Source organism: Thamnophis sirtalis, unplaced genomic scaffold (genome assembly GCF_051295495.1).
Source record: "Thamnophis sirtalis isolate CommonGarterSnake01/CBP01778 unplaced genomic scaffold, rThaSir2_p1.2 scaffold_2, whole genome shotgun sequence".
NCBI classification, from domain to species: Eukaryota; Metazoa; Chordata; class Lepidosauria; order Squamata; family Natricidae; genus Thamnophis; species Thamnophis sirtalis.
The window spans coordinates 139,314,727-139,328,580 of NW_028261382.1; positions in this window are offsets into that span (position 1 = coordinate 139,314,727).

A 13,854-nucleotide genomic window follows, 5' to 3' on the forward strand; every position below is an offset into this window, starting at 1 on the left:
CAGCGTGTTCACACACCAACATCTGAACTGGCCTGGCTACGCCCAGGGCAGTGATTTTATACCTTTAATCAAACTTCGTCAATCAGAGGGTGTTTAAAGAGGCGTATTCATACAAAACGTAAAAACCCCTGTTCAGAACAGGGAAGTACATCTTGGAAAAATACAAAAGCAGATATTCATACAAAAGTATCAAGAACAGGAAAGCTGATTTCGTACCAACAGTTTTCTGCAACTTCTCTGTTTTATCTCTCCCCCACGTCTGGCTTCCTGTGCCCCTCCTTTACAGAGTCTTGCCACACTGTTCAGCCCTATTTGTAATACTTATGAGGAAGTTAAAAGTCAACTTTGGGACTCCAGGGCACTGGAGTAAAAGCCAAACTAAAATGAATTTATAAGGTCCATTCTATTAAGACCACCTAACCTGGCCAGCCACTGGTGGGTTTACCTGTGCAACCCATGCTGTATCAATGTGGAGCATCAATTGCATATTCTGCATCGATGGAGCTGTCCCTATTGTTCCTGCCATCTTTTCACCTCTCTCCAACCCCAATGCACTCTCAATTGATCTTTGATTTGAGGAAGGGGGTGTGGCTGAAATCACATTGGGTGTAGTTTGTTTCACTAATTTTATTGAAGTTGCCATTTTTCTCCCCATATTTATCCTTGCCCACAATTGCATATAAGTTTTACTTTACTTCTATTTTATCAGTAATATAAATAATATAAGTAATTGTATATTTCAATATTTAACAATAGTTAACCTTCCTTAATATCACGTTTCAATACCTGAACATTCCTATATAGTATTCAAATTTATTTTGGTCCTTAATTAATATATATCATAGATTTATATACCACACTATTATCTTATACCAATAGATGTCTCTCAATTTTATCATTTATGCAGGTATTCAATTCTAGTAGTTAGGGTTAGGGATATTTATATATATATAAATATCAACCGTTGGTTTTCTTGCATCAGATTTCACTGTCCAAATTTACAGTCCACTAGGTATCACTCTCCCCTCACAGAGACTGTTAATATCCAGTTTCCAGCAAAGAAGTAAGGAAGAGGTCCCTTCGAAAACATTCCTCTCTCTCTGACACTGTTCCGAGGCAAATAAATATCAAGTACTTATAAGTTCAACTATTCTTTGGGGAAAAACAAAACAGCAGACGGAAGAGCGAGAAGAAAAAGAAAAAAACAATTAAATTACCAACCCGATTGTTAAACAGTCTGAACTTTCCAAATCTTCTCGGCAGATATTATTTTCTACTCCTGTTGTCCATGCCGGGTTTTTGTTCTCACTTGGCCAATTCCTTCAAGTTATTCGGGCTGACCCTTCCAACTCAGCGAACTCAGCGTCTCTGCTTCACTTCTTTTCGGCAAAAATTAACTGCAAAAACAGTCTCCTTCCCAGTGCCTCCTTCTTTCCAACTCACCCTCTCTACCAATTTCGCATTGACCTCCTCTTTGGGTTGTCAGCAATAGTAACCAATATCCTAATTTCAACTGCTTCCCTCTCTGTTTCCTTCCTTCTTATGTGGTCACCATTGCTGTTCCTAACCAAATGGAAGGATAGTTCCTCATCTGTTTAGGGGGTTTCTTCTATCTGCTGGGGGATTTGCCTTATCACCCCAGCATCTACTGAGTATCCCCTTTAATCTGCTGGCCCCTTCAGGATCAACAGTGCTCAAAAATGAGCCCAAACGAAGAAGTTAGAGTTAGAAGTTAGGAGAGTTTCCTTTCCTCCGCTCTAAGCACGGTGGCGTCACGACAGGAAGATCCACCAACTAATCACATTTTACAGTATGATTTAAAGACACAGTAATAGCATTTCTATATGATTTATATATTGCCAACCCAAGCGTTAGAATTATATTCCTAACATTCTCCCCTTTGGGTAGGACGATATATAAATCTTACAATCTTAATCCGTATTCCTCGCAACAATGTTTATGCTATATATTACCTTGGGCCTTAGTAAAGTGGTCTGCAATGTTGTCTTCAGACATACAATACTCCAGTGAAACTAATTTACTATTCACACTTTACCGTACATTCAGATATCTTATATCAGTGTGTTTTGACCTAGTTTTTACAACAAGATTGGATGCTATATGAATTGCTGCTTGATTGACTTCATAAACAACAATAGGGTCTCGTATGTCAATCCCCATATCAAGTAGGAATTGTTTCTAAAACACCAAATCTGTACATACTAATGACATACATGAGAATTCAGCCTCCATAGTTGATAGACTGCCATCCAATTAGTGCCTTTTCCAGGAATACAACAAACCCTGATGCTGATTTCCGTGTAGACACATCTGTAGCAAAACTTGCATCAGTATATGCAGTTAAGCTCAGATCATCTCTAGGTTCTAAATATAATGCATAATGCATCATTTGCTTAAGATATCTTAATATCCTCTTAGCAGCTTGCCAGTGCCTTTCAGCAGGTTCAGCATTAAACCTGGCTAATTGATTTACACTGTATGTTATGTCGGGCCTTGACAAATTATTCAGATACGATAAGCTACCAATCAATGATTGATAAATACCTTTATCAAACACAGGGCTTTTTACATAATCATGGCTAAATTCCAGACCCATTGGAGTTTTAGCTGGTTTACACAGTTCCATCCTGAACGTTCTGAGTAGCTGGTTAATTTTCTCGGTTTGTGAGATTTTGTATGCTCCCCTAGTTTTACCCATTTGTAAACCAAGATATTGCCTAATCTAACTGAGATGTTTGATACTGAACTGCATCCTCAACAGTGTTATAATACTCATAGCTTCTTGCTCAGTTTTAGTGATTAATAGTATGTCATCAGTGAACAATAGAAACAATGAAATCACACCATTACTTTCTTTCTTAAACAAACATGGATCAGTTATGCAGCTTTAAAACCCATCTTAGTTAACTCTTTCACTATACTTTGATTCCATTCATAGCCTCATTGCTTTAAGCCACAAAGACTCTTTTTTAACTTCCAGCAATCAGTGTTATTACCAGTGTTTAACCCTAAAGGCTTCTTTAAATATACAGTATGTTGCAACGGTGCATGGAGATATGCCGTCTCAACATCTAAATGATTCGCTACATATCCATGCCTAGCTGCCCAAACTAATGATGCACGTAATGTTGTAGCCTTTAGACTAGGTGCAAATACCTCATCATAGTCATTGGCTGACTGAGCAAGCCCTTGTGCTATCAATCTGGCTTTATGGGTAACAGTCCCATCTACACTTGTTTTAATCTTGTAGATCCATTTATATCCTATGGTATGTTTACCTGGGGGTAACTTTACATTTTCATGCACCTCTGTAAGGAATTCGGTTCCTTTTCCATTGCTGTTTTCCAAACTGTCTGCTTTTCCTTAGGATACAGGGTTAATTCATGATATGTAGCAGGAACTTTATCTACTTGACATGCTATAGTAACTTGATATCTGTAAGGTGGTCGTGTTACATGGGTTGAATGTCTAGGCAGCTCAGGACTCATCTGTGGACTCTCCTGTTTCACCTGGTCCCGTTCTTCTAGTTCCTCCTGTACCTGCACTTCCTGTTTAATTGCTGGTTTTACTATTTCATCACTAGGGACTACCTGGATGTTGATAACTACATCATTGTTAAATTCCAATTTATTCCACCCAACGTGTTCTATAAACTTAGCACTAACACTGCAGTGAACTTTAGTTGTGCCTTTCTCCCAAAACCTAAATGATCTATTGTTGGCCTCGTAACCTACGAAAAATAACTGTCGAGCTCTATGTTGCCCTTTCAGTCTTACTTGTGAGGGAATATGCACCCATGCTGGTGCTCCAAATATATTTAGGTAACTCAGATCTGGCTTTCTGCCATGCCACCTAGTGAATGGCAATTCACCAGTTGTTGTATTCACCACATTATTTAAAACATGGTTACTACACATCATAGCTTCACCCCAGAGTGTTGAGATCCATTACCAGTTCTGTGTATAGGGCGGCTATGGCTGCCTGGATGAGTTGAACAAAAACATTCTTGTTAGCAATAAAAAGTTTTCCTATTAATTAGTGTGCTTCTCTGTACCAGTTTATCTAGCAGTTAGCACCTCAAAGAAATGCAGGAATGCGAGCTGCTCGCCTTCCCCCACTCCCCCTCCCTATTCCTTCACTTCCCTCCCTTCTCATCTATCTATCTTCTCCTGCCCAAGGATGAAGCAGCCCCCCTTTTTATCCACCTCCCCTCTTTTGCCCAGAGACGAAGCCTTTTGCCACGCTGCATTATTATTATTGGATTATTTAGTCATGTGCCTTTTGATGTAATTTGTATACACCTTCTCTTTGTTTGGAATGAATAAAAGGAGCCCCCCGGGCATTGCTCGGGGCCAAGCGAAGCTCATCCCAAGAGAGATTTGTCCGGTGTCTTTCTTCTCATTCGGCTACAAACATGAGCGGCCCATCAGAAGCGTGAAAAAGCCACAACTGGTGACCCCGACGTGAACTTGCTGATCAAGCACGTCGCTTCATCCGTCCCATTTGGAACCCTCTTGCTCACCGGTGAAGGAACGCCTCTTGCATAACAGGACCAGCCGTCGCAGACGGAGCATCCTCCCAGAATCGTGAGTTATGGGGGCAGAATTCTCTAAGCCCCAGGTTGCACACCTTTTCGACCTTAGAGAATTGGCCAAATCCTCAATATTAATCTTAAAAAACAATGGGAACTTTCTCCCCATCCCTTCAAAAAAAGATCTTACTAACCTTCTCAGGTACATTTATCAAATTTGTCCCACATATCCTGAGAAGGGCTCAATTCGAATAGCCATTTGGGAAAAATTAGGGAAGTATTTCCAACCGAAAATACTTTCCACTTGGCGGATCGTCATGGAATGCTTAAAAGTTCATGAAAAGGCCATGATGGGGGGACCGGACCCCCCCCTGCCATATTTGGAAACCTCTTCACTAAATTCACACTTTGAATCCAAGGCTTCCTCTTCCCTTGTGTGCATGCCTCTGTCACCCTCAGCCCCTGAAGCTCCTCAGCATTACATCCCTTTAAAGGATGCTTCTGCCTGCTTTCCAACCTGACTCACTGTCAGGAAACTAATCCTGGGGCATTCAGCCAGCTCCACACAAAAGGCTGATGCTGCTATTTCTGCTTCTTATCTTCCTTCTTATTTCAATCTCTTGGCAAGTGAACCTATAGATGCTCCAATGTCTGGCTCTTTCTATTTTCTTCCGGTGATCCCGGTTACCTCTCTTCCATTACCCCCTACGATGCCTCTCTTAGTCTTTCCTCATCATGACTTCATGTCTCAAGGAGTTCTTGCTACTCCCTTTCTTACTGACTCTTCTGATTTCTTTTCTGCTGCTTTGATGACATTTTCAGGCCTGAGCACCTGAATTTTTTTCACAGATGTTTCACAGAGCAATTGATTTATAGGAGAAAAATGGTTTTGTGCGTGCATGAGTGTGTGTGTGTGTGTGTGTATGTGTTTGAGTGAGCGAAGGCTCCAGTAAGGGAAAGATATTTAGGAAAGTAGGTAAATTATGGGGACAGGTTGGGCAGTAGAGAGTAAAGAGAAAGTGGTGAAAGAGTGGGAGAGAGGAAGAAAGAAAAAGAGTGAAAGAGTCAGAAAGAGACAAAGAGGAGAGAGAAGGGAGAAGGAGAAAGTGACAGAAGAATGGAAAAGAGAGAAAGAGAAAGTGAACAGAGACAAAGAGAAAGAGGATGAGAGAGACAGAGAGAGAAGAGAGGAAGAGAAAAGAGATATCCCACAGCCCTTACAATACCCCTGTGTTTGTTATAAAAAAGAAATCTGGTAAATGGCGTTTTTTGCATGATTTGCGGGCTGTTAATAAAATTCTCCAACCCATGGGAGCGTTGCAATGCAGCCTCCCCAATCCAAATTTGATTCCCCAAGAGTGGGATCTCATGATCATTGATTTAAAAGATGCCTTTTTTTCTATACCACTCCATGAAAAAGATCGCAAACTGTTTGCTTTTACTGTCCCGGAATTTAACAACTCCAAACCTGCTTCTCGCTTTCAATGGACAGTCCTGCCTCAGGGAATGCTCAACAGCCCCACCATGTGTCAATATTTTGTAGATAAAACTTTGCAGCCGTATCGGACGGCACATCCTCACTTTTTAATTTACCACTATATGGATGATATCTTGGTAGTGGCATGTGGGCCCCCAGGTATGGTTTTAGCAACATTACCTTTTTTGACTAACATTCTCCATAAAAATGGCCTGCACATAGCTCCAGAAAAGGTTCAAACAGCACAACCTTTTTTCGTACCTGGGTCATAAGCTTTTGCCTTCTCATGCTGCACCTGCAATGCCAAAATTGGACTTGCCACACACTCCCACATTAGTACAGTTACAGCAATATTTGGGCTCCATTAACTGGGCACGCCCATATATGGGGCTCACAACCTCTCAATTGGCTCCGTTGTTTTCTGTATTAACAATGGGCAAAAACCCTGCAGATGTTATTAAATTAGATGAAACACATCAGCAAGTTTTAAAAGCGGTAAATGAGGCCCTTGCTCAAATTTGGGTGGATCGTTTTCAGGATAACACCCCCTTAGCTTTCATTATATGTAACACTCTTGGGCTCCCAACAGGAGCCGTGGTGCAAAAAACTTCAAAATTATTAATTATTGAATGGGTACATATGTCTCACACCCCAAAATCCACAATTTCTCAGAAACCTGCACTTTTTGCAGCTCTAATTACAAAAGCCCATGTCAGAACAAAGTTGTTGGCCGGAATTGAACCTTCCATGATTTTTGTCCCTTGTTCTTTATCAACTTGGGAGACTTTATTTGCTAACTCGGAAAACCTTCAATTCGCACTTGCTGACTGGCCAGGTGAGATTTCTTGCCATGCACCTCCTGACCCTAGATTGGCTCTTTTGAAAACTGTTCCCCTGCAATGGCACACTCCATATTCCCCTCTCCCGCTTCCTCAGGCCATGACTATTTTTGCTGACGGAAGCAAAACCTATGGGGCTTGTGCCTGGCAGGAGAATGGTCGGTGGTGCACAAAAATTACCCCCCCCCCCCAGACTTCCGCTCAGCGTGCGGAGCTTGCTGCCTCTATTTTGGCTTTTTCAACTTTTCCAAATACACCCTTTAACTTTATTTTGGATAGCCTCTATGTAACTCAGATTGTGAAATCAATTTATGAGGCCTATCTTTCTCCCTCATTGGAACCACAGTTACTCTCGCTCTTTTTATTTTTGCAAAAGTTAATTTCTGCCCGCACCCACTTTTTTCATGTTTCCCACATTCGAAGCCATCAGCCCTTCCCTGGGCCTCTCCAGGAAGGCAATGATGTGGCCGACACTGCAGCAGTGGCTGCTGCCAACTTTTCTTCTCTTTTAACTTTGACAGCTCCCACGCCATGGGAGAGTCATTCCTATTTTCATCAAAACAAGAAAGCGCTCATAAAACAATTTGGCCTTATGTCGGCGGAGGCATCAGCAATCATTCAACAATGCCCCAATTGTAGTCGGCAAGCACATTCGCTCCCTATGGGAGTTTATCCCAGGGGGACAGAGTGTTGCCAGATTTGGCAAATGGATGTTACCCAATATCCTCCATTTGCCCCTTGGAAATATTTACATGTTTCCATTGACACGTATTCAGGCTACATTATGGCATCCCCCCAAAGGGGCGAAGCCACCAAACATGTTATTAATCATTGTATTCGGACCTTTGCATCGTTGGGACGCCCAAAAGAATTAAAAACAGACAATGGCCCCGCTTACACAAGTGCAGCCTTTGCTGCCTTTTGTAACCAATGGGGCATTGTACATAAATTTGGCATTCCTTATAACAGCCAGGGTCAGGCGTTGGCTGAACGCGCCAACCAGACATTAAAACATGCCCTGGACAGATATATTGGCAATAGGGGAAAATTGCCCCCTGGCCTCCCAGCAGTGCAAGACATGCTTAATCTCTGCCTTTATACCCTGAATTTCTTAAATCTTACCGGCAGCCCACCATCCTCAGCAGCGACTCGTCATTTTGCAGCTCCACCTACTGCAGACACCCCCTGTCCACCTGTCTACTATCGCTGCCTGCCTGACCTGACGTGGCGAGGACCTGCTGACCTGATCACCTGGGGAAGGGGCTACGCTGCAATCCAAGTAAAAGACAAGGTGCTCTGGGTGCCGGGAAGACACGTAAGACCTTTTCTTCCTAAATCACCACCACACACTTCAGGGATGGCCATCGTCCATCAGCCCCCAAATGAGGTACAGCTTGTGGTGGTTGCCTCCTGGCCTGACTTGGACAACAGGCCTGGACACCCTCCACCATATGAGACCACAGAGGCTGTTTCCTGCCCCGACCAGGAAAACGGGGAAGGACACCCTCCACCGTATTCGCCACCAGAAGGATGTCCCTTATTTCGAAGAAGACTTCCAGGTTATCCCCTGTCGCGGTGGCAGGAGGGTATGAAACCCTTCAGTTTTAGAACTTTCTCATATCATTATGTTATTTTTTTATTGTGTGGCATAGTTTTAGTATTGCTTGCATTTTTAATACGCTGTGAAATTTCCCATCGTGCCTCTTACAAGTTACAGGAACCATTACATGTGCCTACTAGATCTCTCACACACAGGGTGAAAAGGTCAGCTGCTTCTCATGGTTTGCACACTCGAATGACATACAACTTGTGGATGCGTTTGGCAGAACAGGCAAACGTATCCAATTTTTGCCTAAGCGAAGCTGTGGACATGAACATGTTATTAGGGAATTGTTTAATACCAGTTTGCACGCCTCTTTCTGTTATTTTAAAAGACACCCAGCTGGCAATGTTTAAAAAAAGAGAGGAAGTTAATTACGGCGACTCTATGGTGTGGGGCCTTGTCACAAGACGGCTCCCAGCTGATGCCATGTCTCTCACCACACCCTTTGTAGCTAGTGGACCCAACGTTACATGTGCACGCATTCAAAATTGTACTGCTTCTCTCACACAATCCTGTATGCCCACGGGAATCTTTCCTGCCAACTGTTCCACCTACGAGAACATTTCCTACAATTGGGCTCACGTTCTGCTTCCTGCTGGTTGGTTTTTCACATGTGGTCAAAAAACTTTTAATTACATACCTGCTAATCTATCAGATACACGTTGCTGTCTGAGTCGTCTTACTGCGGTTCTACCAACCAAACAGGACCTCACTCCACGACCACGGAGGTCGTCGGTAGTCCTTGATGAAACATGTGACAGCTCAATTAATCTTTTTAACGAGGCTGAATATCTTTCCCTTGCTATCTCTATAGTTGGTGTTCCGGCATTCGCAATGCATAACCACAGGACAGCCCATCGCATTGCCTGTTCCCTTGCAAAAACTATAAACATCACATCAGCAGCCATAGCTGCCTTGAATCAGGAACAGGCAGAGATCAGACATGCTGTCTTAGACAATCGTGCTGCCATTGATTTTCTGTTACTGGTACATCATCTAGGCTGTGAATCTGTCAAAAACATGTGTTGTTTTAACCTTTCAGACACCTCTCAATTGGTTAAGCATCAGATCAGTTCCTTAAAGGAGTTGGCTTCCCAGATTCGAGAAGACGTCCTGCCGGCCTGGTGGGGTGGTCTGTGGTCCTGGCTACCGGATGGCTCCTGGTTAAGAAGCATTTTTTCCTCCATTATGTGTATCATAGTAGTGCTTGTTTCACTTTGCTGCTGCATTCAATGCCTGCCCTCCCTTTTTCAGCTATGCAAAGGCTTTTTTTCCTCAGCTAGGAAGGACACTCTTATCAACGAAACTAAATCCCTTCTGGACGCTGAGGACAAGCATGAGCTGGACAACAATTTGTTTGTAAAGGTGTTTGCTATAACCAGTGATGATGAAGAATCTGCATTTTGATATATTTGTTTTCCTCCTTCTCATTTTAAAACAAAAATGAGGAGATGTTGAGATCCATTACCAGTTCTGTGTATAGGGCAGCTATGGCTGCCTGGATGAGTTGAACAAAAACATTCTTGTTAGCAATAAAAAGTTTTCCTATTAATTAGTGTGCTTCTCTGTACCAGTTTATCTAGCAGTTAGCACCTCAAAGAAATGCAGGAATGCGAGCTGCTCGCCTTCCCCCACTCCCCCTCCCTATTCCTTCACTTCCCTCCCTTCTCATCTATCTATCTTCTCCTGCCCAAGGACGAAGCAGCCCCCCTTTTTATCCACCTCTCCTCTTTTGCCCAGAGATGAAGCCTTTTGCCAAGCTGCATTATTATTATTGGATTATTTGGTCATGTGCCTTTTGATGTAATTTGTATACACCTTCTCTTTGTTTGGAACGAATAAAAGGAGCCCCCCGGGCATTGCTCGGGGCCAAGCGAAGCTCATCCCAAGAGAGATTTGTCCGGTGTCTTTCTTCTCATTCGGCTACAAACATGAGCAGCCCATCAGAAGCGTGAAAAAGCTGCACCAGAGTGTTTCCTGCAAACCTGAATCAGCTATCATAGTTCAAGCTATGGCCTGTAATGTTTGCCCCCTTCGTTCTACAAACAAATTATGTTGTGGCCTATAAGGAGCAGAACGTTTATGGTCAATACCAGCTGTTCTCAACATTGTTTGGAATTTATAGTTGGTAAACTTCGTCCCATTATCAGTAACTACAGATAACCTTGGCTTTCATCTTTCTTTCCACAAACCTCAGCCAATTAAAGAAACGCTGAAATGTTTCTGTTTTGTTTTCATTAAATAAGAGAAACCATATCTAGAATAATGATCCATGATACTCAAAACATACAGTGGGGCAAAAAAGTATTTAGTCAGCCACCAATTGTGCAAGTTCTCCCACTTAAAAAAATGAGAGAGGCCTGTAATTGATATCATAGTACTCCTCAACTATGAGAGACAAAATGAGAAAACAAATCCAGACAATCACATTGTCTGATTTGGAAAGAATTTTTTTGCAAATTATGGTGGAAAATAAGTATTTGGTCAATATCAAAAGTTCATCTCAATACTTTGTTATATATCCTTTGTTGGCAATGGCAGAGGTTAAACATTGTCTGTACGTCTTTGCAAGGTTGGCACACACTGTTGCTGGTATGTTGGCCCATTCCTCCATGCAAATCTCCTCTAGAGCAGTGATGTTTTGGGGCTGTTGCTGGGCAACATGGACTTTAAACTCCCTCCAAAGGTTTTCTATGGGGTTGAGATCTAGAGACTGGCTATGCCACTCCAAGACCTTGAAAAGGTTCTTACGAAGCCACTCCTTCATTGCCTGGACGGTGTGTTTGGGATCATTGTCATGCTGAAAGACCCAGCCACATTTCATTTTCAATGCCCTTGCTGATGGAAGGAGGTTTGCACTCAAAATCTCACGATACATGGCCCCATTCATTCTTTCCTATACACAGATCAATTGTCCTGGTCCCTTGCAGAGAAACAGCCCCAAAGCATGATGTTGCCACCCCCGTGCTTCACAGTAGGTATGATGTTCTTTGGATACAACTCAGCATTCTCTCGCCTCGAAACACGACGAGTTGTCTTTTTACCAAATAGTTCTACTTTGGTTTCATCTGACCATATGACATTCTCTCAATCATCTTCTGGATCATCCAAATGCTCTCTAGCAAACTTCAGACGGGTCCGGACATGTACTGGCTTAAGCAGGGGACACGTCTGGCACTGCAGGATCTGAGTCCCTGGCGGTGTGTTACTGTTTTGTTACGTTGGTCCCAGCTCTCTACAGGTCATTCACTAGGTCCCCCCGTGTGGTTCTGGGATTTTTGCTCACCATTCTTGTGACCATTTTGACCCCCATGGGGTGAGATCTTGCATGGAGCCCCAGATCGAGGGAGATTATCAGTGGTCTTGTATGTCTTCCATTTTTTAATTATTGCTCTCACAGTTGATTTCTTCACACCAAGCTGCTTGCCTATTGCAGATTCAGTCTTCCCAGCCTGCTGCAGGTCTACAATTTTGTTTCTGGTGTCTTCGAAAGCTCTTTGGTCTTCACCATAGTAGAGTTTTGAGTGTGACTGTTTGAGGTTATGGACAGGTGTCTTTTATACTTCTAACAAGTTCAAACAGGTGCCATTAATAGAGATAATGAGTGGAGGATAGAGGAGCGTCTTAAAAAAGAAGTTACTGGTCTGTGAGAGGCAGAAATCTTGCTTTTTTTTAGGTGACCAAATACTTATTTTCCACCATAATTTGCAAAAAAATTATTTCCAAATCAGACAATGTGATTGTCTGGATTTGTTTTCTCATTTTGTCTCTCATAGTTGAGGTCTACCTATCATATCAATTACAGGCCTCTCTCATCTTTTTAAGTGGGAGAACTTGAACAATTGGTGGCTGACTCAATACTTTTTTCCCCCACTGTAACAGGCAACTCCCAAACTGGGTTTTAAAGGTACTATTATATCAGCAAAAACAACTTCCAGAGGTTCCTTTGTTTTAAAACCATTCAGTCTGTTTACAGGAGTAACTTTGCTCTTCTCCTGAATGCAAACATTGCAGTTTAAATATTTACTTCATGGTTTTAGTTTTACTGGCGTGGGTGTGGCAGAGGAAGGATACTGTAAAATCTCTATTTCCCCTGGAGAGGGCAAGGTTACTGCAAAATCTCCATATCCTCCCGATCAGCTGGGACCTAGGAGGCAGAGAATAGGTGGGGGTGGAGCCAATCAGAGGTGGTATTTACTGGTTCTCCGAACTACTCAAAATTTCCACTATCAGTTCTCCAGATCTGGTCAGAACCTGTTGAATACCAGCTCTGAGCAATAGACTTTTCCAGTAGGGGCAGTAAGAAGGCAAGTCAGAAGTTGTCATTTAGCATTAGTTAACCCACCTTGAAGGGATATGGTGGTTCAGTGGCTAATACACTGAGCTTGTTGATCAAAAAGGTCGGCAGTTCAGTGGTTTGAATCCCTAGTGTCACATAACGGAGTGAGCTCCCATTACTTGTCCCATTTTCTGCCAACCTAGCAGTTCGAAAGCATGTAAAAATGCAAGTAGAAAAATAGGAACCACCTTTGGTGAGAAAGTAACAGTGTTTGATTTGCCTTTGGCATTTAGTCATGCTGGCCACATGACCACAGAGACGTATTTGGACAGTGCTGGTTCTTTGGCTTTGAAATGGAGATGAGCACTGCCCCCTAGAGTCGGGAACAACTAGCACATATGTGCGAGGGAAATCTTTACTTTTACAGTAACAATTGAGGATCAAAGAGGAAATCTACTTCCTGCAATTTAGAAACTTTATCTCTGTTAAAGCAGCTTAAAATTGTATTTGCTTTCTGTTGTGTCTGAGTCTGTTGAACTACAATTCCCACCCCCTTTAAAGTATTATTACTGGTCTAGGTATTTCATAGCTCTATTCTGAGACAACTGAATTATTTCTGATTGCATACAGTTGCATTAATATGAGCTAAATTTTCATTTCCTGCTATTTCTGTACCCTATTAATTTTTAGTGAATTCGTTTTATGTTTTCTAGGTATGAATTATCCTACCCAGTCTTGAAATATCTGTAAATGTGTTAAAACATGCTTCATATCTAAGTATAATCTTTATTGTCACTGTACTTAAATAAAACGAAATTGGTTTTAACCTCACTGGTGCAAAATTATGGCAGAAATGAAAAAAAAAAAAAAGAAATAGAGAAAAAAAACTAGCATGTCCATGTAGTGATTGTGATTGTATTTAAAAGCCTGACAGCCCAAGGATAGAAACTATCTTTAAACCTATTTGTTCAGTGGCTAGAATGGTAGACGTGCGAAGAGACACTGACCAGGGTGTGAATCATCTCTGAGTATTTTCCTTACTCTGCTAAAGCAGCGAGATATGGTGATGTCATCCAGTGGTGTCAGAGGGCAACCAATGGTTTC